Source organism: Macaca mulatta, chromosome 12, assembly GCF_049350105.2.
Source record: "Macaca mulatta isolate MMU2019108-1 chromosome 12, T2T-MMU8v2.0, whole genome shotgun sequence".
NCBI lineage: Eukaryota > Metazoa > Chordata > Mammalia > Primates > Cercopithecidae > Macaca > Macaca mulatta.
Genome location: NC_133417.1, coordinates 43322948 through 43348301, shown reverse-complemented (window position 1 = coordinate 43348301; position 25354 = coordinate 43322948). Strand labels below are relative to the sequence as shown.

At 38.2% G+C, this 25354-nt stretch overlaps 1 long non-coding RNA gene across 8 annotated transcripts in view; it reads left to right on the top strand.

Moving 5' to 3' along the window:
• Window positions 1-25354, top strand: part of LOC144333303 (uncharacterized) — an 81195-nt gene that overhangs the window by 7858 nt on the left and 47983 nt on the right. For 2 of the 8 annotated variants that reach the window (XR_013401857.1, XR_013401852.1), the window contains exon 3: window positions 16273-17521. The exons of 5 other annotated variants lie outside the window; for them this stretch is intronic. This is a non-coding gene — a long non-coding RNA (uncharacterized LOC144333303). Of the gene's footprint in view, window positions 1-16272; window positions 17522-25354 lie in introns of those variants that run through there. One more of the 8 variants, XR_013401854.1, reaches the window with a different exon arrangement.

Sequence of the window (25354 nt, the reverse complement as noted above, 5' to 3'; positions counted from 1 at the left end):
GAGTTTGATTTTTATTTTAGTTATTTAATTGTTTGGTCCAAGATAGACTTAAAACATCTTATTTTGAAAGAAAACATGATTGAGCTCCTGGAATATTTACTTGATCACTTGAACCAATCCATGGTGTTCCTCCATTGGCATTCCTCCACGGGACATGTGATGACTAGCCTGCTAGTCTTGGAAGATACTCCTCCCCTGCCCTTCTCTCTTCTTATCTCAGCTGGCTTCTGCAGGCTGTTTTCCAGACCCCTGTGTCAGCTGGCTTCCTACTGGGCTAGGCTAACAGGGAGCACTGTCCGGTGACTGGAGGGTGGGAAAAACCAATGTATCTCCCCATCTCTTTCTGCTTTAGGCACCATCCCCTGCAGCAGCTCTCTCCCCAAAGGCTCCCTCTCTTGCTGGACAGGCCTACCATGAAATCAGCGCTGGGATCTGACAATACCACCTCCTCCTGCCACCTACTAAAAAGTGTAATAGTTTCCTGTGGTTGCTTCTCCAGGGAAGAATTTCCCCTGGATTCTTCTCAGTTTTTTCATCACCTGTGCAACAGATTCCTTGTATCACATTCTTTGTTCGAAGAAATAAGTGTGGTTTCTGTTTTTCTAGTTGAATTCAGCAGATTCATGCATTTTGTGTTTTCATAAGGGTCTTACCCTGCTTAGGGGAGAAGGAATGATTTTCACAGGAAAGCAGTCACATTCAGTTTAGGAATCTGCCTGTGCTTCTCCAGATGGCTTTAGTAATGTCATTGTTTTTTCCACCTCTTACTCCCCATACTTGCTCCTCACCTCCCATATCCAACCTACATCTCTCCTGCTTCCTCCATTCTTAGAGCATATGATACCTATCTTCTGGGGTCACATTCCCAGAGGTGCACAATGATTTGTTTTTGTTTATTTTTACATTTCTTTTCATATAGTGTCCTTAACAAGAGTGTCACTACTGTAGGATAGGATAGCAAAAGAGCACTGGGTTTTTCATTCAGAATGCGAATCAGTATCACTTGTTTGAATCCTATTCTTGTCCTGCACAACAGTGCCCTGGATAGCAGAACAGAAAAAAAGATAATTTCACCACAAATCTATGAGGAGAAAATGAGATGAAACATATGAAAAGATTGTGCAAAAGATAAAAGGCTAAAAGAAAAGAAAAAAGACCAGGTATGGTGTTTCATGCCTATAATCCCAGCACTGTGGGAGCCCAAGGCAGGAGGATCACTTGAGCCCAGGAGTTCAGTACCAACCTGGGCAGCATAGAGAGGTCCTGTCTCTATTAAAAAAATTTTTTTTAAAGATAAAATGCTAAGCAAATAAGAAGTTATTGTTTTGATATAGTAAATAAGCCTAAATTAGCTGTTTTTCTTGAAACAATTGTAATTTTAAAAGTTACCACAAAGGTATTTCTCAACTAGAATTTATACGGAAGCTTAACATCACAGAGTCTTGATCTAACATGATTTCTCAATTTCAGTTCTATTGACATTTGAGGTTGGATAATTCTTTGTTGTTGGGAGCTGTCTTGTGCATTGTAAGATTTTTGGTGGCATCTCTACCAGTAGCACCCACTTGTCTAGTTATAACAATCAAAACATTTTTCAACATTGCCAAAGGTCCCCTGGGGGAAAAAAATGAGAGAGACAAATGAGCCCCAAATTGAAAACCACTGATCCAACAAAACCTACTTGGAAAAATGTCACTTCTTTTTAATATAAGTTGTTACAACAAACAATAATTAAAAGAAGTCTGGTTTTTCATACATTATTTGGGAAAAGTCTTTTAAAAATGCAGTTCAGTCATGAAATATAATCTTAAAGATCCATAAACTCTACAGTGAAAGTCAGTGGTGATTGTCACAGCAGTGGTGTGTGTAACTAAGTTATTATGTTGGAGAAGCTAATCTTCCTGTTAAGTATTGTGGTTGGACGACCTGACCAAGATGGCCTTTCTTCTTCATACAATTAATACCATTGTTATTTTTACTAGGTGTTAAAAAATATACACTAACACTTTATATCTGACTTTTGTATGTTGAAATCCTTTGATGTCCTTTAAAAGGCAAGGTAACTCTGATTGAATATTAGTAGGAACATATATTTCACTCATAACATGACTCAGATATTCTGGGTTTGTACTTGTATGGACTACCTTAAGTAGGTGCAGGACTTAGAATTTTATGAGCATCACAGCTAAGTCACAATCTATAGAATCATTCATATTTCAATTCCTAATATGATAGTCTTAGCTACCATTTAATTTCTAGAAAACTGTAAACCAAAGTATAACTATTTAAAGTCTAGAAATTGTTGTATTTAAAATGTTGATTCCAGCTCTACAAATATGTCTCTTCTAACTTATATCAATAGGTTTCTAAAACCAGTTTTCCATCTCCACTGTGTCAGTTAGCTTTCTTCCCAGCTAAAGAAAATATTGACCAAAGCAAGTTGCAAAACAGGTGAAACTGGTTGTAGTTACTTTTTGCTGGGAAGATAAAAGAGATGTAACTACTGTCCTTGACATAAGTATATTGCTAAGCTTTGTGGACACACATTCTGAGATTGCTAAAATACTTACTGCTTCAGTAAAACTACATTTATTTCCTCATCTGTCATTTTGCATTCTCCTAGTTAATCATCTTTTGGGAGACAATGAGCCTCCTTTGAAGGACTTATAGGCATTAATAATAATATCACTATACAAAAATTAGTATGTGTTGCTCTTCTTTTAAAGATATTTTTGTACGAGATATTTTAATAAAACAATCTTATTCAGTGCTGCTTTTTGTAGTTGGTGAAAAATAAATAAAAACTATCTTAGAATCGAGGCAGGTGGTCAGAGTTTTGGATGCAGACAGTGGGATTAAGTTCAGTCACAAAGTTAGGGCATTTTCATTTGCTGTCATCCTTTTGAATTTGAAGGACTTTGGACCAAGCCTGCCTCTCCAGTTCACTGTCATGTTCTCAGTTCATCACATTTTACATCTGGCCTACACTTCACATCTGTCAAGCCTCTGTGCAGACATTTGGATCTGTAAACTCTGCCAGGACAAAGCTTGGGCTAGCATCCCGTACTATAAATGACTATTCCCCAGTGGAATATTTTGTTTCCAAAAAAGAAATCTATTTGAGGTATCAGTGCTTGCCCCATCTGTTTTTTAAGATCTGAGAAACAGCTATGTAAATATACATAGAAATGATTTGAGTCAAAGCCCTCATTCTCATCATAAATAAGGAAGGAAAGGCATTGATGATGGGCCATTTCAGAGTCCTCCCTGCTATCTCTGATTTAGAAAAAAATATATGGTCAAGATGGAGTAGTAGAACTAGATTTACCCTCCTACCTGTAACAACTAAACAATAACAAAAACAGACAAAGGACATGCAACAATGGTTTTCATGACACTAGACATCAGGCAATGGACATGGTGATTCTTGAAATACAGGAAATAAAAGGGATGAGAACTACTGTTGCCCCAGCTTACTAATTTGAGAGAGTTTTCAGGTCATGACATGTGGTAGGAGAACGGAGGTGAGCCCAGTTATGATTCTGAATTGAGGCAACGTTGCTGAGAGTCCAGGAAGATCAATGCAGTGAGATTTCTTAGGAGAGAGTGACAGAGGAGAGAGAGAGAGCTGTGCAGAGTGAAGCCTGGGGGTCCACAGAAAGATCTCCGTCAAGTATTCAGAAGAGTTTTGATCATGACTATGAAGAAATTACATGAGGCCTAGAAAAGGACCATCTGGAGGAAGTAGACAGAACCTGTGGCCATGACATACATAGGGCCAGGAGGGCCAGAAATAGTGTCTGTTCCCACTACCAGCCAGATTGGAAAAACTTATAATTCACAGGAACTGGATAAAGTACTCAAGAAGGTCTTGCCTCAGTGGTGGGAAATAATTAGCCCTAGCCTGAGAACTGCTTTCAGCCTGCCAAACAAATCATAAAAGCAACATCTGAAAAGATCAAACTGTTTCCAAGTAACTTAACATCATACCTGTATGAAGCTCAAGAAGATTTATGAGAGTTCAAAAGTATCCAGCACCCAACAACTTCACAAAGTATGCATGCAATCAAAGATTACCAGGCATACAAAGAAACAGAAAAACACAACTCATAATGGGGAGAGCAACCAATCAATCAAAACGGACCCAAAATTGGCACAGATGATATAATTAGCAGAGACAGACACTAAAACAATTATTGTGACTATGTTCCAAATGTTCAAAAAGCTAAGTAGAGATGGAATATATTTTTAAAAGCCCCGAATCTGGATGGAATTTCTGGTGGGAATATAAAATGGTGCAGCCACTTTAGAAAAGTCTGGCAGTTCCTCAAATTTCTAAACGTATAGTTACTACATGACATAGCAGTTCTACTCCTAGGATGTACCCAAGAGAAATGAAAATATTTTTGCACAAAAACTCATACATGAGTGCTTCTAGCAGCCTTATCTTTAACAGCCAAAAGGTGGAAACAACCCAAATGTCTATCATCTGATGAACAGATAAACAAAATACGGGATATACATAAAATAATCAAATATGTTTAGTCATAGAAAGGCATAAATCATGGACACACACTGCAACCTTGCAAACATGCTAAGTGAAAGAACCAGACACAAAGGCCCGTGTGTTGAATGACTTCACTTGCATGAAATGTCCAGAATAGGCAAATTCATAGAGACAGAAAGAAGACAGTGGTTGGCAGGGATTGGGAGATTGGAAAGTGACTGCTAATGAATGTGAGGTTTCTTTGGGAAGTATTGAAAATATTCTGGAATTAGATAGTAGTGATAGTTGTACAATCTTTTCAATACACTGAATACCACTGAACTGTATACTTTATATGGGTAAATTTATGGTATGTTAATTATATCATAACAATGATGGTTAAAAATGGATTCAATCGGAATCAATATAACTTTCTACTACCATATTAGTTGTATAAACTCTCTTCCATTTCACTCCTCCTATTCTGTCCCTAACCCATCCCATCTTTTCACTAGTACGGTTTCACAAGGTTACCAATGACCTGAATGTATCTAATTCATTGTCAACCTCTGTTCAATTTTTCCTCAATCTCTCAGCAGCATCAAAATCTCTCAACATGGCATCTTTTTAGTAACAGCATCATCTTCTATAGATTTCATGAAATACACTCACCTAGTTTTCTCTTACTGGACGTCATAGCTGCATACTCAAAATCTTCACTTAAATGTCCAGTAGGTATCTAAAACCTAACATGTATATGACAGAATTCTTATCTACTTGCTATAACTACATCCTACAAATGCACTTTAGGTAGGCCCGTACCTACTCTTCCCCCAGTCTTTCCCATGAGAGTTAATACACAATCATTTCTCCAGGTGCTCAGGCCAAAACCTCAGGAGTTGTTTACCATGTTTTATTGCTGTCTTTCCCTAACCCTACCGCATCGAATCCACTGGCAGGTCTTAGTAGTTCTACCTCCAAAAATCGATGTGGAATCTGTCTCCATTCTCCAGTTATTTATTCAGAGGTTAAAGAAGAGGCATGTGGAATGGTGCCTGAGGGATTAGAATCTATCTGGTCTTGTGAGCAATTGTATGAACATTCACCTTTATTCCAAATGAGATACAGAGTTTTGATCAAAGTAATAACATGATCTGACTTAAGTCTTAAAAGGATCACTCTGACTTCTATACTTAAATTAGACTGTGGGGGAAAATGAAAATAAGGAACCCAATCAGGAGGCTATTGAAATTTTAAAAAAGGATTATGGTTTGTACTAGAATGTTGGGGGCAATGGAGGTGTAAGTGGTGATCGAGTTCTATTTATACTTTTAATATAGAGCCAAAAAGATTTGTTGATAAAGTAGATGTGGAGTGTAAAAGAAAGAGAAATTAAATGATGCCAGGACTTTGGTGTGAGCAATTGGAATGATGAGTATGCCATTTCCTGAGTAGAGGATCATTGAGTGAGCACGTTTGGATAGGCGGATATAAATTTGGTTTTTAAAATTTCCAGTTGGAACTATTTATCAGGTACCAGATAGAGCTATCAAAAAGGATAGTGGATATATAAGTCTGGAATTCAGAGGTGAGATCAAGCTGGATAAATAAATTCTGAAATTTTCAGTTTATATGTGATATTGAAAGCCACAGAGATTAACAAAATCACAATGTAACCAGCACAGATAGAGAAAAGTTCATGGGCTTAGCCCTGCGGGCACTCCAATAGTTAGAATCAAAGAGACAAGACAAAACTAGCAAAGTAGGTTGTGACAAAGTAGCCAGTGATGTAGAATAAAAACCAGTTGAGCATATTATCATTTTCAGATGAGCAAAATTGCAGCATATTTGACTGCTGTGAAGAGGGAAAATTTAGGATGCAGATAGAGCAAGATGAATTGCTAGAATTATGTCCTTCAGCAGGCAGGAAAGTGTGGGATTAGAACACTAGAAGACATATGGGTCTGGATAGGCACAGGGTGTTCATTTACAGTAACAGAAAAGGCGGTAGGTGGGCACAGATGCAGAGCCATAGGTAGGTATTTGGTAGGAGATTCTGGAGGTTCCCTTAGGAAGGACAGATAAGATCATTGAAGAAGAGAGAAAGTCAAGGAACTGAGAGGTCATGGAGTTAAAAGAATCATCCACATGAATATTACAATCATCAAGAATTTTTATAGGAATAGCGTTTGATAAAATGTCAGTCAACTAAAGGCTAAATCTTTAAGGAATAAGGAGGAGTGGTCAAGGGAAACACAGTGAATCATAGCAATATTATGATGGGAAGATATGATATTAAAAGCTGGAGTTTTAGGGGAAGAAGAAGAGAAAATGATCTGGAAGCAGTATGGAGCCCCCGACTGGCCTAGTGGTATGTGGCATCTGAGAGAAGATATTGGCACTACTTGAGAGGGCTATAGGAAAAGCTCTGTTTCCAGGGGAGAGAGAAAGACACGTGGAAATATGGAAATGCATGTATTAAGTTTTTGGCTGTCACAGTAGCTAGTGGAATTTTGTGTCCAAAGAAGAGACAAGCTAAACATCCTGAAAGGTAGTGGCAGGATTATATGACATAGACATATGCTACCCAAATGCCAGTAGCACCCCTGTTAGGAATCTAAAAGTAGAAAGAACATTCAGAGAAAAAGCTCGGATTGATTGTCTTAGTTCAATTTCTCGAGAAACAAATCTCGATTTTAAGTAATTGATTCATAAATACTGGGAAAACCAGTAAAGGAAGAGGGAAGTGATCCAGGGAAAAGAAGGCAGTCATCCAATGGTGCGGTATTGAGCCAAGGTACTGACATGGGCAACTGGAGTTTAACCTTATGGGAAGCTCAAATGAGGAAACCTGAGAAAGAAGAAAAACACACTCCTCACAATTATTTAACCTCAAGAGTGAGATAGCTGAAGTGAATACACACCAACTTCTGAGAGTCATTGATAGGAGGCTGCAGATCTGATGAACATGAGCATAGCACCGACAGCATCTGTTAGGGGATATAGAATAAAGTTTATCTCTAGGATAAATTAAAATGAGAAGACTCTTCTGGGTCTAAGAATAAGTACATGTGTAATATTGATAGATACCTCCAAATTGTCCATCACAGAGAGTATACTAATTTATATGCACCCCAGAAATGTATGAGAATATTTCTTTCTACCCTCCCCAAGTTTATATTCTATTAAACTCTCTTCTTTTTGCTAATCTTTAGTAAATATACATTTCAATGTAATTTTCATTTTCATTTATCTTATTAGGAGTGAAATTGAACAGCTTAATATATATTTAGAAGCATTTTTTATTTTCTGCAAACTGCCTGTTAACATTCTTCCTTGTTCATTTTATTTTTTAGTTTTCAGTCTTTTTCTTACTGATCTGTAGAAAAGCAATATGAGGTTCAAATATTTTCCTAGTACCTTATGTCTTTGGAATTTCTTTCTTTCTTTTTTTTTTTTAATTTTATTTTAGATAGAGTCTGGCTCTGTCGCCCAGGCTGGAGTGCAGTGGCACGATCTTGGCTCACCACAACCTCCGCCTCCTGGGTTCAAGCAATTCTCCTACCTCAGCCTCCTGAGTAGCTGGGACTACAGGTGTGCACCACCATGCTCAGCTAATTCTTGTATTTTAGTAGAGATGGGGTTTCACCATGTTAGCCAGGCTGGCCTCGAACTCCTGACCTCAGGTGGTCTGCCCGCCTTAGCCTCCTAAAGTGCTGGGATTACAGGTGTGAGCCACCGCACCCGACCTGTCTTTAGAATTCTGTCCATTTCTCTTCATCTCTTCTACTGAGCCAAGCCTCCTTCTCTCAGCTCCCACTTACACTAAACCCTCGCCTCCTACTAAATCTCTCCTTCCACTCTGCCACCAAGACACTATTATTTTCTATGTACAAGACAGGGTGCAATATTAAAAAATATGGATCAGATCATACTACATCCCTACTAAAAATACCCCAAGAACTGCTTCTTAGCACACATAAATCTAGACCCCATGCTATGACCATTATGGCCTGGTATGATTCACACCTTACCTACCCATGTCCTACCCCCAAAATTCCATGTTGTTCACTTTCTTCTTCATTTAGCAGTCAGCATGATATCATCCTTTGAGAAAAGCCAACCCTTGCCTTCTGAGTCAAAATGGCATGCACACCACAGTGTGTATGAGATATCAGTGAGATACCCACATCTCCAGCTTTCTGATCTCTTTCTGCCTCTTTGTATTTCTCTTATTATTTAGTATGATGCCAAGCACATAATAGACTCTTAATACTTTGTCCAAAAGTATGCCTTAGAATAAAAGGATGTTGTCTTACATTCAAGTTCTTGTAAGTCTTTCACATTTTAAAGCATTTTCTAAATTACTTTATTTTGAACAAATATTATTTGGAGAACACAAACTGAAACAACCCAAATCAATACTAGATTTATTTATTTATTTATTTATTTATTTATTTATTTATTTTTCATTCAACTTTTATTTTAAGTTCCAGGGTACATGTGCAGGATGTGCAGGTTTGTTACACAGGCAAACATGTGCCATTGTGGTTTGCTGCACACATCAACCCATCACCTAGGTGTTAAGCTCCGTGTTCATTAGCTGGTCTTCCTGATGGCCTCACTCCCCCCACCTCCCACATGAAAGGCCTCAGTTTTTGTTGTTCCCCTCCCAGTGTCCATGTGTTCTCATCATTTAACTCCCACTTGTAAGTGAGAGCCTGTGGTGAGACCAGCCTGACCAACGGGTGAAACACTGTCTCTACTAAAAATACAAAAATTAGACAGGTGTGGTGGCATGTGCCTGTAGTCCCAGCTATTCAGGAGGCTGAGGCATGAGAATCACATGAACCTGGATGGCAGGGGCTGCAGTGAGTCAAGATCGCACCACTGCGCTCCAGCCTGGGTGACAGAGCGAGGCTCAGTCTCAAAAAATAAATAAATAAATAAATAATTATATTATAAAGATATATGCACCCGGGTGTTCATTGCAGCACTATTCACAATAGCAAAGACATGGAATCAACCCAAATGCCCATCAGTGTTAGACTGGATAAAGAAAATATATACCATGGAATACCATGCAGCCATAAAAAGGAATGAGATCATTTCCCTTGCAAGGATATAGAGGGAGCTGGAATCCATTATCTTCGGCAAACTAACGCAGACACTCCTAACTTCAAGTGATCCGCCCACCTCGGCCTCTCAAAGTGCTGGGATTACAGATGTGAGCCACTGCACCTGGCCTATAACAGAATGATTTATATTCCTTTGGGTATATACCCAGTAATGAGATCATTGGGTTAAATGGTATTTCTGCCTCTAGATCTTTGAGAAATCACAACACTGTCTTCCACAATTGAACTAATTTCAATTGAACTAATTTACACTCCCACTAACAGTGTAAAACTGTTCCTTTTTCTCTGCATCCTCAACAGCATCTGTTGTTTCTGGACTTTTTAATAATCACCATTCTGACTAGTGTGAGATGGTATCACTTTAAATCCCTATCAAGATCATTTAAGTGCTTATAGAATTGGTTTAAGGCGGGGGGGGGGGGCGGGGAGCGGGAATAAGGCATGATAATGTAAATGATTCAGTTTTTCTGGGAGGATTTTACAATTGCAAGAATACCATGTAAACATGCTTTTCAAATCTCACTTAGTGGCAAATATAAATATTGTGAAGATACGGTGAATGAAAACAAATCAAGTGAGAGACAAACCTATCTTGCAAAATATAAAATAGGAGAGAATATTTGCAAGCCATAGGTCTGTATAAAGAATTAATATCCAAAATATATAACGAACTCTTACAGCTCCATACCAAAAACCCCGCAAAAGCCTGACAACAAATAATCTGGTTAAAAATGGGCAAAGGATCACAATAGATATTTCTCCAAAGAAGACATGCAAATGCCCAACACTTATATCAAAAGTGCTCAACATCACTAATCAGGGAAATGCAAATCAAAACCACAATGAGATCATTTCCTCATACATATTAGGAGGACTATTAATAATGAAAAAAAGTTAACAAGTATTGGCCAGGATGTGGGAAAAAAAGGAGCACTTGTATCCTGTTGGTGAGAATGTAAATTGGTGCAGCAGCTATGGAAAACAATAAGGAGATTGCTCAAAAAATTATAAATAACCCTGCCATATGATCCAATAATCCTACTTCTTGATATTTATCCGAAGGAATTAATGTTAGGATCTTGAAGATATATCTCTATTACTAGATTCATGACAATAGCCAAGAAATGGAAACAACCTAAAAGCCTGCTGACAGATGAATAGATAAAGAAAATGTGGTATATATTTACAATGAAATATTATTCAGCCTTAAAAAAGTAAGAAATCCTGCCATTTGCAACACCATGGATGAACCCAGAAGGTATTATTCTAAGTGAAGTAAACCGGACACAGAAAGACAAATACTGCATTATCTTCGTTATATGATGAATCTAAAATAGTCAAATTCATAGCAGCAGAGAGTGGAATGATGGTTGGCAGGGGCTGTGGGTGAGGTATTAATGGGAAAGTATTAGAGTGTACAAAGCTTCAATTATATAAGATGAATAAATTCTAGAGATCTACTGTACAGTATAATGCCTACAGTTAACAATACTGTAATGTATAAGGTAGACTTTTTGTTACATATTCTTATCATACACACATACAATAGTAGTAAGGGCAGGAGAAAACTTTGGAGGTGATGTGTAGATTTATGGCATAGATTATGGTGATGGTTTCATGGATGTATGCCTACTTCCAAACGCATCATGTTGTGTACATTTAATATTTGTGACCTTTCATATATCTATCATACTTCAATAAAGTGGTTTAACAAAAAAATTACACACAAAAAAATTTAGTAAGCATTGACATGAACTTATTTGTTATTCTAGAAACAATTTCAATGTGCAAATATACATAGGCATCATCCTCCCTAAAACACAAAAACAGAAAACAGAAAGTATATATCCTAACATTATATCAATAGATGCTTGTGGCTTGGAACAAAATTTAGAATTGATAGCATCATATACCATTTAAATAATTCTTTAACTAAAAAAATTTTGACAAAACTAAAAATGATATGCTCTGAAACCCACTGGAAGGTGATAAATGCAGCATCAATTTTTTTAGTCTTTGGATGAAGGACATTAGCCTTAAGAGTAACCTTGACCTACAACAGACTTACAGTAAATAAGTTACAAAATTCTGTTTTATTAATCTATGTTTTTCAAGCAAAGTATAACCTAGCCTATACTGACAAATACAACTGTCTACAATATTTCCTTGAATTAACCTAGCCATCTGAACGTAGATTCATACTGTTTGTATCTTTGTAATGTCCTTTACTTTCTTTTAGGAAAAAAAACAGTGTATAAAATAACACTTATATAAATAAGTCAGTCTGGACATGCTCTCCAGAAATATTCTTACCTGCAAGTGTAAAATTTAAAAGACTACCACTTTTGAAAAATAAAAGTTTTTTAAGTATCATCAATCATATGTTTATATTAATTTACCTTTAAATATTGTTACCACAGTGTCTGAAAAATCAATTTGTAGATCTTGTTTTAAAATATCTGCATTTCTGGCCTGGCACAGTGGCTCTTGCCTGTAATCCCAGTACTTTGGGAGGCCGAGGTGGGTGGATTGCCTGAGGTCAGGAGTTTGAGACCAGCCTGGTCAACATGATGAAACCTCGTCTCTACTAAAAATACAAAAATTATCTGGGTGTGGTAGCGGGTGCCTATAATCCCACCCAGCTACTTGGGAGGCTGAGGCAGGAGAATTGCTTGAACTGGGGAGGTGGAGGTTGCAGTGAGCCATTGTGCACTTCACTCCAGCCTGAGCAAGAGCGAAACTCCACATAAAGAAAACAAACAGAAAAAAACCCTGCAGTTTTACAAGCAATATAAAAACCAAAAAACTTTATTCTAAAATAAGATAGGAATATGCATGGTCACACACACTTGGAATTAGAAATGATAATTTACCAGATAGAGGTCTTTGTCTACACTGTCAATGTAAAGAAACAAATCTCTAGTTTCATAAAATGTGTGTTAAAAATATTTCACAGGAATATATGCTTCAATAACTTTAATAACATTTTATAACAAGATGTATTTTGTTTGTTTGTTTGAAATGGAGTCTCGCTGTGACACTCAGACTAGGGTGTGGTGATGCGATCTTGGCTCACTGCATCCTCCGCTTCCCGGGTTCAAGCAATTCTTGTGCCTTAGCCTCCCAAGTAGCTGGGACTACAGGGGCCCGCCACCATGCCCAGCTAATTTTTGTGTTTTTAGTAGAGACGGGGTTTCACCATATTGGCCAGGCTGGTCTCAAACTCCTGACTTCAAGTGATCCGCCCACCTTGGCTTCCCAAAGTATTGGGATTACTGGTGTGAGCCACTGGGCCCAGCCTATAACAATATATATTTTTGATAGTAAACTGTATTTTCTATATCCTCATTTTTTTCCATTGGAAATAAGGATTTCTCAAAGACTGGCTTGAGCCACCAACCCAACCATCTTGAGACTGTCTGCAGAAACACCACTTCTCACTTCTTAGTGCATACCCTGTGGTAATCTGCTACCTCGGAAAACCAGGGTTTTGGTTTACTTATGCTTGGTGGAGAATGATGGCTTTCTCTGGAATAAGGGTAGCACAGTGGAAAGCCCATTATTCCAATTTGGAAATATCCCATTTTAGGTTTCCTATATCCTTCTTTATCATGTCTTCTAGTCTCATCCACCAAGAGACACAGGGAACACATGCAAATTTTTTTTGCCACACTTCACCAGCATATGCTACCATATCCTTCTGTATAGTGATTTCATTTTTTTTCCCTTTGATTACAGTCTTGACTTGAACTTTATCGCCAGCCAGAATATATTCATTGTGATATGAAGAAGTTGTATGATTATAAGCATTGGTATGAGAATATTAGAAATTATAAACAATGACTCTCCCATTATTTACTTCTTTCCTCCTTCCTTCCTTCTTTCCTTCCTTCCTTCCTTCCTTCCTTCCTTCCTTCCTTCCTTCCTTCCTTCCTTCCTTCCTTTCTTTCTCCCTTCCCTTCCCTTCCCTTCCCTCCTCCCTCCCTCCCTCCTTCTTTCTCTCTCTCTCTCCTTCCTTCCTTCCTTCCTTCCTTTCCTTCCTTCCTTCCTTCCTTCCTTCCTTCCTTCCTTCCTTCCTTCCTTCCTTCCTTCCTTCTTTCTTTCTTTCTTTCTTTCTTTCTTTCTTTCTTTCTTTCTTTCTTTCTTTCTTTCTTTCTTTCTTTCTTTTTCTTTCTTTCCTTCTTTCTCCTTCCTTCCTTCCTTTCTTTCTTTCCTTCTTTCTCCTTCCTTCCTTCCTTCCTTCCTTCCTTCCTTCCTTCCTTCCTTCCTTTCTTTCTTTCCTTTCTTTCCTCCTTTCTTTCCTTTCTTTCTTTCCTTTCTTTCTTTCCTTCCTTTCTTTCCTTCCTTTCTTTCCTTCCTTTCTTTCCTTCCTTTCTTTCCTTCCTTTCTTTCCTTCCTTTCTTTCTCTTCTTTCTCTTCTTTCTCTTCTTTCTCCTCTTTCTCCTCTTTCTCCTCTTTCTCCTCTTTCTCCTCTTTCTCCTCTTTCTCTCTTTCTCTCTTTCTTTCTTTTCTTCTTTCTCGAAGTCTTCCTCTGTTGCCCAGGGCTGGAGTACAGTGGCGCAATCTAAGCTCACTGCAAGCTCCGCCTCCTGGGTTCATGCCATTCTCCTGCCTCAGCCTCCCAAGGAGCTGGGGCTACAGACGCCCGTCACCACGCCCGGCTACTGTTTTTGTATTTTTAGTAGAGACGGGGGTTTCACTGTATTAGCCAGGATGGTCTCGATCTCCTGACCGCGTGATCCGCCTGCCTTGCCCTCCCAAAGTGCTGGGATTACAGGCGTGAGCCACCACGCCCGGCCATACTGCTTTATTAAGAGGAAAAAAATGTGTATTATTACCGACACTTACTCTACAAGATCTATTTAAATTTTAATAATAAAGTTGTTTTTGAGAAGACACTCTTTAATCATCTTAATCTAGCTTGGAAATTTCACAGAACTCAGTTACTGAATTAATGTCTATGGCCTGGTTTATAATAACATAGCTTAAATCAGTCACAGATCTGGAAGAGAAGCAGCATGGTATGGTAGATCAAGACCCTCCACAAGAGGTACACATGTCCTGGATTCTCTACCCTCTTATTTGCTGTGAGACCTGAGCATAGCACTGAACTCCATAAAATGAAGGCATGTATCTACTTATCGTTTATTGGTTAGAATATAGGGGATAGGGCAAGATAATCTTTTCAGACCTCTTATAGCACTAAAACCATTGGCTGCTATATTAGAGTTAAATTAAAAATTGAAAGTTGCAGAAATTACTTGACTCTTTGGAGGAGATCTGTTTATCCAGAAATGATGTGCCTATCTATCCCCAAACCATTAACTAGATAGAAAAAGTTACCTATCCTCTTTTAAAAAAGTATCCCAACTACTAAAGGGTATTTTAATTTTAATTTTTGTTTTTAAATAGTGGAACTTGGAGAAATGAAATAAAGAAAAATCACTGAATGAATATTCTGTGAATCAGGACAGCCTTTATAAGGGTTGACTTCATAATTTTTTCCTTGCAAGTGTAACAGATGGACAGATGAAGATGTATTCCAAGTTTTCCAGGTCCAGGTTTACTGTATCTGTGGACTAAGGGGAAAGTAGTTGGATTGGGTTGCTGCATAAAGCTCTTTTGGTAGGCCAAGACATGTTTCCATCCACTTTAAGTCTTCTCTTACCAAAGAAAGTAGAATGACAGCCTATTCAGACTTGGAAAAGTGCTGATTGATACCCTGCCATTCAACATCCTGCAGCCAACACTGTGGGATTAGTTGGAATGAAACAGGAAAAAACAAAACAATGACAAAAACACCTTCAGCCACTTCATTAACTATATAGCTATTTAAAATCTCTTTTTAACTAGTTGCTTTTCTTGATGACTTCTTCAGACATCTGTTTTTTTGGTTTGTTTGTTTTTGTTTGTTTTGGTTTTTGAGACAGAGTCTCACTCTGTCACCCAGGCCAGAGTGCAATGGTGTGGTCTCAGTTAACTGCAACCCCCACCTCCCGGGTTCAAATGATTCTCCTGCCTCAGCCTCCACAGTAGCTGGGATTACAGGTGTGCACCATCATGCCCGGCTAAATTTTGTATTTTTAATAGAGACAGGGTTTCACCATGTTGGCCAGGCTGGTCTCGAACTCCTGATCTCAGGTGATCCGCCTGCCTCAGCCTCCCAAAGTGCTGGGATTACAGACATGAGCCACTGCACCTGGCCCCAGACATCTCATTTTATTTCCCAAGTTTTTTTCAAAGGCTAATGAGATATTTTTTCATACTCTACTGGAAAAATAAAGTATAGATTATTTATGTCCTTGCTTTGATCATCATTTCCATGACTGTCCAGTAGGCTTCATGAACTATTACTGAGCTCAAAACATAACAATTCCTGTTACCACACTGAACAAATATCTCCCTAAGTAAATGTGCAGAAGTTTCTTTTCATTCACCTGCTCAGGAGCACAGTTCCTGAAAATGTGTAGTGTAGAACTCCCATAACCCTATTCATTAAAAACTCTGATTCCTCACTGACAAGGGTTCCTTGGAAACAACATATATAATAGCTTTGAAATAGGACTCGTGTTGCTTCTTTTTATGTAGTTACAAATATGTGCCTGTTGTCCTTAATGAACTCATTTTCTTTACTTTTGTGTTCTCCAGGTCCATCCAGCTGAAGTCAAAAATGCCCCTCTCAAGCTGCCCCCAATGACTCCAGTTTCCTAGCAGAGCCTAACCAGGTCAGGTAGTAAAAGCAGTTTTCTTAGCACCACCTATAGACAGAGTCTAGAACTATTCTTCCTAATTTGTACTTGGCATGGCCCTGCCAAGCTCCTGGAGCATATAAACCTTTTGTTGCACGGTTTTTGTTTCTCCCCTGTTACCCACCAAATTAATTCAGATCATCAATTTGCTACGCTTTCCTTGCTGGGCTTGAGATACTCCTCAAGCTGCAATTAACTTGGCTGTGACTCCAATTCCCTATATGGCTTGTACCAAGCCTCTCTCCTGTGGATCCTGGCTCCCATCAAGAAGTTTGCTGTGACAGGAGATGGATTTCTGATGCTTTCCCTACCTGACTGATGGGGACCCTTACTGATGGGGACTCAGCATTGGGCTTCCATATTTTTTTATTTTTGGGCATTGGAATTCCTGGCTAGTCCCTCAGAAGCTAGCTGTTCAAGATTGGCATGTCTTATGTTCTTCAAAGTCTCAGCTTCTGCTCCTTTCTTGTTGATACAAATTGCTAAGGTACCAGGATGTCTCATGTCTCAGTCTGCCTAATTTGTAATACTATAGTGCTTTTCCCTATATACACATATAAATGCATTTGTTTTTATTACTGTAAGACAAAATATACTAAAGAATAGGGCACTGTATCTCCAACTTTCATTAGAATCCTCAGATCATGATGTGGAAGAAATATCTTGAAGGCTCTGAAGCCACTGCTTGTTTGATCCTTGAGAGCCATAACTACTATCTGTAACTTGTTCATGTACTTCTACATCTATGACTCACCTAAACAAAATTTCATAAACCTACCTGAGGTCCAATAGAATGCACTGCTCTTAATTCCTTGCTTAATTTCATTACTTGATGGTTTCTGGACTACCCAGAACTTCAGAAGTCATTCCTTTCCCTAACAATCTAATTTATATCTAAAGCTGCATTAAATTTAGTCTTTGACTAAGTTGAGCCAAAAACATGAGGCTGATATCTAAATAACATGATTTTACTTTATAGACTCTGATAGTTGAGAGATATCAAAGGTGTCACTCTGGTACCAAAGTTTTATTCCCCACAGCACAACTTTAATAGTTCTGAATTTCTTTCTATCAACTAAACACATTTTTCTATCAACACATGTTTTAATTCCCCTTTGCCTCCTGGAAACCTTTTCCTTCTTGGCATATTACCATGATCATTTTTTAAATGCTATTCAGAAACTTTCATTTTCGCTAATACAATAAAGCATGGTGAAGCATTCGTTGCTCAGACTTTCTTTACTTTGGTTTTTGTAATGGAGAGTAGATTCTTCTTCAGAACGTGAAGTTTATATTAATAGTAATCTCAGGCAAAACCATAATTATGGCACGTCAAGGCTCCAGAACAGTCTCATTGATGTCCCTGCTTCCTGGGCTTACAGTGAACTACAGACAGACTTCTATGGTTCCACCAATGAACTGCCCGGCAACTTTTGTCTTAGTCACTAAGAATTACTGTCAATATTGTTTTTGAATCTTTCTGACTTTTGTCTTCCTCTCAAGCTGCTAACTTCCACTAATCTGACACGTGTGAGTAAACTTCACCTTATAAGTATCTGTTCCTGTTTCCCTTATGGACGTTAGACATCCTATTGTATACGGTTCACAAGTGTTGTCCTAGGGATTTTTAGTCAGTTACCATCATCGAGGGATTCCCTTTGTCAGTCTTTTAAATTTAATGCTCTGTTTGCTTGACACTAGTCTTCCTCTTTCTTTATTTACTTTCTTTTTGATGAAGACTTTGCCTTTGTCAGGCAACTAATGGAGAAGTTCATTCAGAGTTCAACCAGAAAAACAGAACTAATAGACAATATATACTAAGGATTTTTATTTTTTTATTTTATTTTATTTTATTTTGAGTCGGGGTCTCACTCTGTCACCCAGGCTGCAGTTGTGGGAGCTGGCTAGACAAGTCCAAAATATGTCAAGCTGAAGCTGATAGGTAGAATTTCTTCTTCCAGGAAAACTCATTCTGCTGTAAAGCTTTTCAACTGATTGAATTAGGGCACTCAGATGATGTAGGATTATCTCTTTTACTTAAAGTCAACTGACTATAGATGTCTATTTTATCTATTCTTTCTTTCTTGAGATCTGAAAGATTGTCTCCAGTCTGTAAGAAAGCTTGAGATCTGGAATATTGTCTCACTAGGCTGTAAGCTTGGTGAACCGCCCTTATTTATTGGTAGAATTTCCCTCAGGTGACCTATAGTCTCTCTCTTCTTCTTGGATAGTGCAAATTTTTATAAATCTTTATTTTTGATACCACCTTTTCTAGCTTTGGTTTAAATTACTGGGCTTCTATAAACACATCCTATCCTTTCTACAGATGGATTTGATTAAGTTACATATTTTTTATTTACATTTGATTATTTGACTGGATTGAGATCTCAGGAAAAAGAAAATATCTCTTGAATATGAAACTTCTACAGTCGGCGACTTTCAACTTCTGTATTTTAATTCTCAATGGTTTTATTCTCATATTTTGGCCTTTTTGTGATCTGGCCTAAGCTTCTGAGAGTTTCCAATTGTAGCCATCCAGATAATATAAGCTACATATAAATTTGAACTTCTAGTATGAAGATTCTAAGAATCTGGACATTCTGTTCTTTAATCACTGGAAAGCAACTTATAAAGTTTAGCATCCAATTTCCTGCTACTCTGACAAATTCCACTCTAAACATCATGGGAAAAATACATTCCAGCTTCATCCACATTAGCAATGAATTTCAATTCATAACCTTACACAGTTGGCTTTAGAAGTACTAGCATTCCCTTCCCACATTCTTATCTATAGCTGCAGCCTCCAACCCATTTCCCGAGACATATGGTTCTGTATTTCTTGGAAGGTTTGCAGCAATTCATTACTACATTCAAAATCCCCTGAGTCCAGCTACAATGCAGGGTAATTACTCCAGTGTGGAGAAGAGTCAAACCACATGTGAACGTGCTTCTCCAATAATTATAAACCATATCTTCAAAATAGTGACAAGCATTTTTGCTTAGCTTTTAGAATCATAGGGTGGAAGCTCAGTTAAGTGCTTTGCATAATGCTACTTTGAACAGTAATCATTGGGAGTACATAGACTTTATTCAGTATTGAACCATTGGTAAGCATTTAAAAATATTTGTACACCAAAAAAAAAAAAAAAAAAAAAAAAAGGACTTTACAATATCACTGCCCCTGCTCAATAGTAACTTTGTCAACAAGCAAGTAAAGTCACCGAAGTGAAATATTCACTGTCAATTAGCAGTTGGGTCAATGTTATTAATTGTCAAACTATTTTTATGCTATAAAACACATTTACACACAATCTTGTATAGAAGCCCACTATATCAAACAGACAAGGGCCAGGTGCAGTGGCTCTTGCCTGTAACCCCAGCACTTTGGGAGGCTGAGGCAGGAGGATTGCTTGAAACTAGATGTTTGAGGCTAGCCTGGGCAACATAGGGAGACCCCACTTCTAAAATCATACAAAAATTAGCTGGGTATGGGGCACACGCCTGTAGTTCTAGCTACTCAGGAGCTGAGGCAGGAGGATTGTTTGATCCCAGGAGGTCGAGGCTGCAGTGAACCATGATAGAGCCATTGCACTCCAGTCTGGATGACAGAGTGAGACCCTGTCTCAATAAATAAAAAGGATTAGGATGGAGTACCTCAGCTTGAAGGATATGGGATGTGCAGAGTGACGTGAGTTTAGCCTCCTCTTCATATCACAGTGGTCAGTGAAGCACTAGAGAATCCCAGAGCTCTGCAGAGTATTCAAGGAAACTACAAATTTATGTTATTTACAAGAACATTTTGGTTATTCACTTAGCACATTGGCTATTTTTGCCATATAAAGTTGTCAAAAGACAAAATTACAACAAATTTAGTTATAGATAGAATTGGCTTTTATCTGTGACTCATGAATTGGGGCAGCTTCTATTCTTCAAGATAGAGTAAACTTCCCACTGGGCAATGGCAGAACAGTGGGTGTTTTAAAGTGAGGACAAGGAAAAGAGCAATATAAAAATAACTGAAGCTGGGCACGGTGGTTCACGCCTGTAATCCCAACACTTGGGAGGCCGAGGCGGGCAGATCATGAGGCCAGGAGCTCGAGACCAGCCTGGCCAACATGGTGAAACCCCGTCTCTAATAAAAATACAAAAATTAGCCAGGTATAGTGGTGCGTGTTTGTAGTCCTCACTACTCGGGAGACTGAGGCAGGAGAATCGCTTGAACCTGGGAGGCGAAGGTTGCAGTGAGCCAAGATCATGCCACTGCACTCCAGCCTGGGCGACAGAGCAAGACTCTGAAAAATAAAATAATAAAATAAATTAACTGAGTGGGGCTGGGCCCAGTGGCTCATGCCTGTAATTTCAGCACTTTGGGAGGATGAGGCAGGAGAATTGCTTGATGTCCAGAGTTTGAGAGCAGCCTGGGTAATGAAGCGAGACCTCATCTCTACAAAAAGCAAAATAAAAAATTGGCTGGGCGTGGTAATGTGTGCCTGTAATTAGTCCCAGCTACTTGGGAGGGTAAGGGGAGAGGATCTCTTGAACCTTTATAGGCTGCAATGAGCCATGATTGCACCTGTGCACCCCAGCTTGGGTGACAGAGTGAGAGAGTGAGACCCCACCTAAAAAAAAGGAATAAAAATAACTGATTATTTAATATCAGGTTACTTTTTTTGTGCAGGTTCAAGGAGAAAGGACTTCCTTATTACTCTGACTCAGGTAGACTGGAGTCTCCCATTTTCAGGAAAAGTTGGTCGATTTGGGATCTATCTGATTTCTTAAAGCTTTAGTTTGATTATGTGCCATTTAGCATGAGTGACCCCATTTTGGTTTGGTCTAGTTTGTTAGGGACTAGGGCAGGAGCTCCATCCTAAAACAATGGCCTCCCATAATTTTTGTTTCACAAAATGTAGCTGGTAAGTACCAGTTAGTGGCTAGTTTTTGAAGAACTCATTGTGCGTAGCATTAAAATAAGCATTGGGGGAAGAAATTGCTATGAAAAAATAAAATCTTGGAGCCTGGAGACAATCTGAAATGAAAACAAAAGAAGGAGTGTATTGTGAAAAAAAGCTTGAAACGAATACAATCGCAGGAAGACATTAAACAATACACTAAATAAAGCACAACTGATCTTGTTTGATCTGGGAAACTAAGTAGAGCTGATCTTGTTATGTTGATAGTATATACCTAGGGTTACCAAGAGCTATCTAGATACCAGGTAGTTTCAGGGCAAAGATGTTCTCGGGTTTAGCAGGAATCTATTCAATATAATGCTTCACTCATCAGCACTTTGGCATAGTTGTTTTGCTTTTGTAAGCATCAATAAAACAGATAAACCATGATCCTAAAGTACTTGATGAGTCACCAGGAGAAGATTATACTACATTCAGCAGAAGAACTCATATATGATTATAATATGATTTAATATAATATGATGTAATAGAATATCATGTATTATTATTGTTGGAAACCTGTTGGAAATGTTATATGGTATGTCAAAAGCATATCTTTTCAGTAGCCAGAATATTGTAGAGCTTGGATATTGCATTCCCTGACTGTATCATATAAGAGAAGTTTCTCTGTACAAGTACTAAAGAGTAGCTAAAGTCATTGAAGGCACTGGAATCAAGGACATGAAACAAAAAGGTTTTGAGAATTTAAATGTAGAAAGAAGATTTGGCAGAGAAATTTAGAAGAGGGCATTTCTGTTAAAGAATCTCCTCATACTTACATAGCTTAAATTCACTTTGCTTATCTTTCAGTTGGTGTATTTATAAGGCCCTTGTCTTCCAAAAGTAGATTTGTATTTCAATGATAATGGCAATAATGCTTTCTTTGTAGAACCTATCTATGTGATCTTGGCCAAATCAGACTGGGTGAAACATAGAGCACACATTTGCTTCTTCTGAATGGTGCTTCATCTCAGTGGCTGAGCCACGTGGATGGCATTCGGAAATAACAGTTGTGTTTCCACACAGCAGTGAGCCAATCCCCAGTGATTCTAAAGGCTGAATGTTCTGGTTCTGTAACCAAATGAATACAATTATAGATACTTAGCCAACCCTGACTAGGTTTCATTCTTTCATTAATTAACACATATATTTAGTTTTTTATAGGCACTTATTTGGGCACTGCAGAGATGCTGTAGATCATCTAGATAAACTTCAAAAACATATAGAAGTTTAATTCAATATGGCTTTCCCCCCTTAGAATCTTGTTATGATTATTCTTATATCTTCCCTTCTGCCCATCTCTGAAAATTTCTCACTTCCCCTCTTGGAACACCATACTATGATTAGATTTGCTTCCAGGGACTGGCCATGGCTTAGAAAAATGATTCTCTTACTTGCCAGGATCCCTGTACAGACGCTGCCGAGTCAAATTTAGTGCCAGAGGGAATGTGTGCTTTATTTGATCAGGCTTGATTTCTGAGTTAGGCCCTGGAAAAAGAAAACATGGATTTTTTCAGTATCTATGGAGCCAGAAAAAAGTATCCTGATCGCAATCTGTCCTGATTACAGCTGTGCTGGTACCAGGTGTGGCACTCAGAATACCCAGTATACTCTCATGGCAACCAAACTTAATTTCTGTATGCAGCAAATGTTAGGGCCTGTTAAATGGATGAACTGTACAGCTTGTAAAATATCTGCTTCTTAAGTCGGAAGTGACTTTGTCTTTGATAACTTTGCCTCTCCAAAGAAAATCTTCTACCACCCACTCAGAATGTCAGGTTCCTCCTGGTCCCCATGATGATCCATAAATATCTACCCTGAACTTATGACGATGATTGGATTCAACATTGTAATTGCATATGCCTGACTTTTCCACTCTGTCAACAGCCTCTTTTCTGGAATATCTCCCAGTGATCATGTCATATCCTGTTAAGTAAATTGTGAACCTATAGGATTGTATCTCCTAGTTTTATGAGTGAAGATCACATTTAATTCTCTGTCATTTTCAGAACATAATACATCGTTAGTACTTTTAAAGGATGAAACATGCATTTGTAAACTTTAAAAGTACTTTTTTATCTGTTAGTTTATGCAATCCCTACAATTATTCTCTGAGGGCTGGCAAATCCTGGTTTGACAAATGAGAAAACTGAGGCATAAAGGCTAAGTCTTCTCTGAAGTCACACAGTGACAGAACCAGATTTAGGATCCAGTTCCCTTGACTCCTAGACTCAGACATTTTTTGTTAAATATTGTCTAGTCATATTACTACTCTCTGAAAGCTATTCCCACCAGAAGTCTCATTTTAATTAGGTATTTCATACCTTTAAACTCTGTAGTGTGGCTAGCATTTACAAAATCATGCTGAGTAGAGGCAGTGAACACTACTTGGGTTGCCCAAAGCAGAAAAAAGATATAAAGATGAAATCATCAGACAGATTTTATTTATGACTGTTTTAGAGAGGGTAGTGCAACCTCAGATTCTCCTTGACACCACGTTATGTTGAAACTCAGTCTTTATCACAGGAACCGCTGGGTGCCTTTCTCATGGCCATGGCAGCTTGGTTTACAATAATCTTCAAACAGCCAGGCTGTGCCCCAGAACTTCACTGGGCTTTCTTCCATAACTATGGATCTGTGAGCCTCACTTTAATTTCAGAATGTGAAAGAGACCTTAATAAGGATCATGAATCACATTTTACAAATGAGGATTCACAGGATGTAAGGTTAAGCGACCTATCCTATCAGGGCCACAAAGCCAGCTAAACTTATTTATTAACTGAGTCACTCAAAAAACATTTATTTAAAAACCTATTTTGTTCCAGGAACTATTCTGGGTACTGGAAATACGACAGTGGGGACAGAGAGAGGGAAAATAAAAAAAAACAAGACAAAAGTGATTGCTTTGGTGGAGTTTATATTTTCTACTGGAAGAAGGTAGATAATACATAAAAGTGAAAAAGTAAATTATAAGATAGGAGGAAGGCCTGAGCCTAGGAGGTTGAGGTTGCAGTGGGATGAGATTGTGCCACTGCACTCCAGCCTGGGCAACAGGGCAAGACATTGTCTCAGGAAAAAAAAAAAAAAGTTAGAAGGTGACATTACATGAAAGAAAAATAAAACAGAAAAAAAGGGTCAGTAGTTCTGGGCACTAAGTACATTTTAAACAGGGTTTAAACATAGTAGTCAGGGGATTATTGACTGAGAAAGTGACATTTTTTAGCAATAACTTAAAATGGCAAAGAAGTAAGCAATGAGAATATCTGAGGAAAGCCTGTGCAAAGCCCCTAAGGCCAGAATATGATGAATTCATTGGGATACCAGAGCTAGGAATATTGGGGCAGCATGAGCCAGATGCAGAATAGTTTGATATGAACTCTTAGAGGTCATGGGGAGCCAGATTTATGTAGGGTCTTGTAGGCCATAGTAAAGATTTTGGTTTTTAACCTGAGTGAGTAAGATGAGGAAACATTGAAGAATTTTGAGCAGTGGAATGATATCTTTGAGCTTAGTTTTAAATGAATTATTCTGGGTTTTGTGGTAAAGAACGGTTTGGAGTGAGGACAGCATAGAACTCGGGAAACCATTTAGAAATCTATCACAATAACCCAGTCAAGAGAAGATGGTGGCTCAGATCAAGTGGTAGAGGTTGAAATGGTGAGAAGAAGTCAGATTCTAGATGTGTTTTGAAGAAGGAACCAAGAAGATGTGTTGAAAAATCAAATTTGGGATGAAAAAGAAAATGAAAAATTAAAGATGACTTGAAGTTATAGCCTGAGCAATTGAAAAGATATATTTGCAGTTAACTAAGATAGCAAAGCCTTCAAAAGGACCAGGTTTGGAAAGTGATGAACCATTCAGTTTTAGAAATATTTAGTTTGAGATGTATATTAGATATCTAAGCAATAATGTCAAATAGGCATTGAGTATGAATTTAGAGTTCAGGTAAGAGAATTGCACTAGAGAATTAGCTGTCGGCAGAGTATAGGTGATATTGAAAGCCATGAGAAAACCAAAGCAGTTAATGTAGGT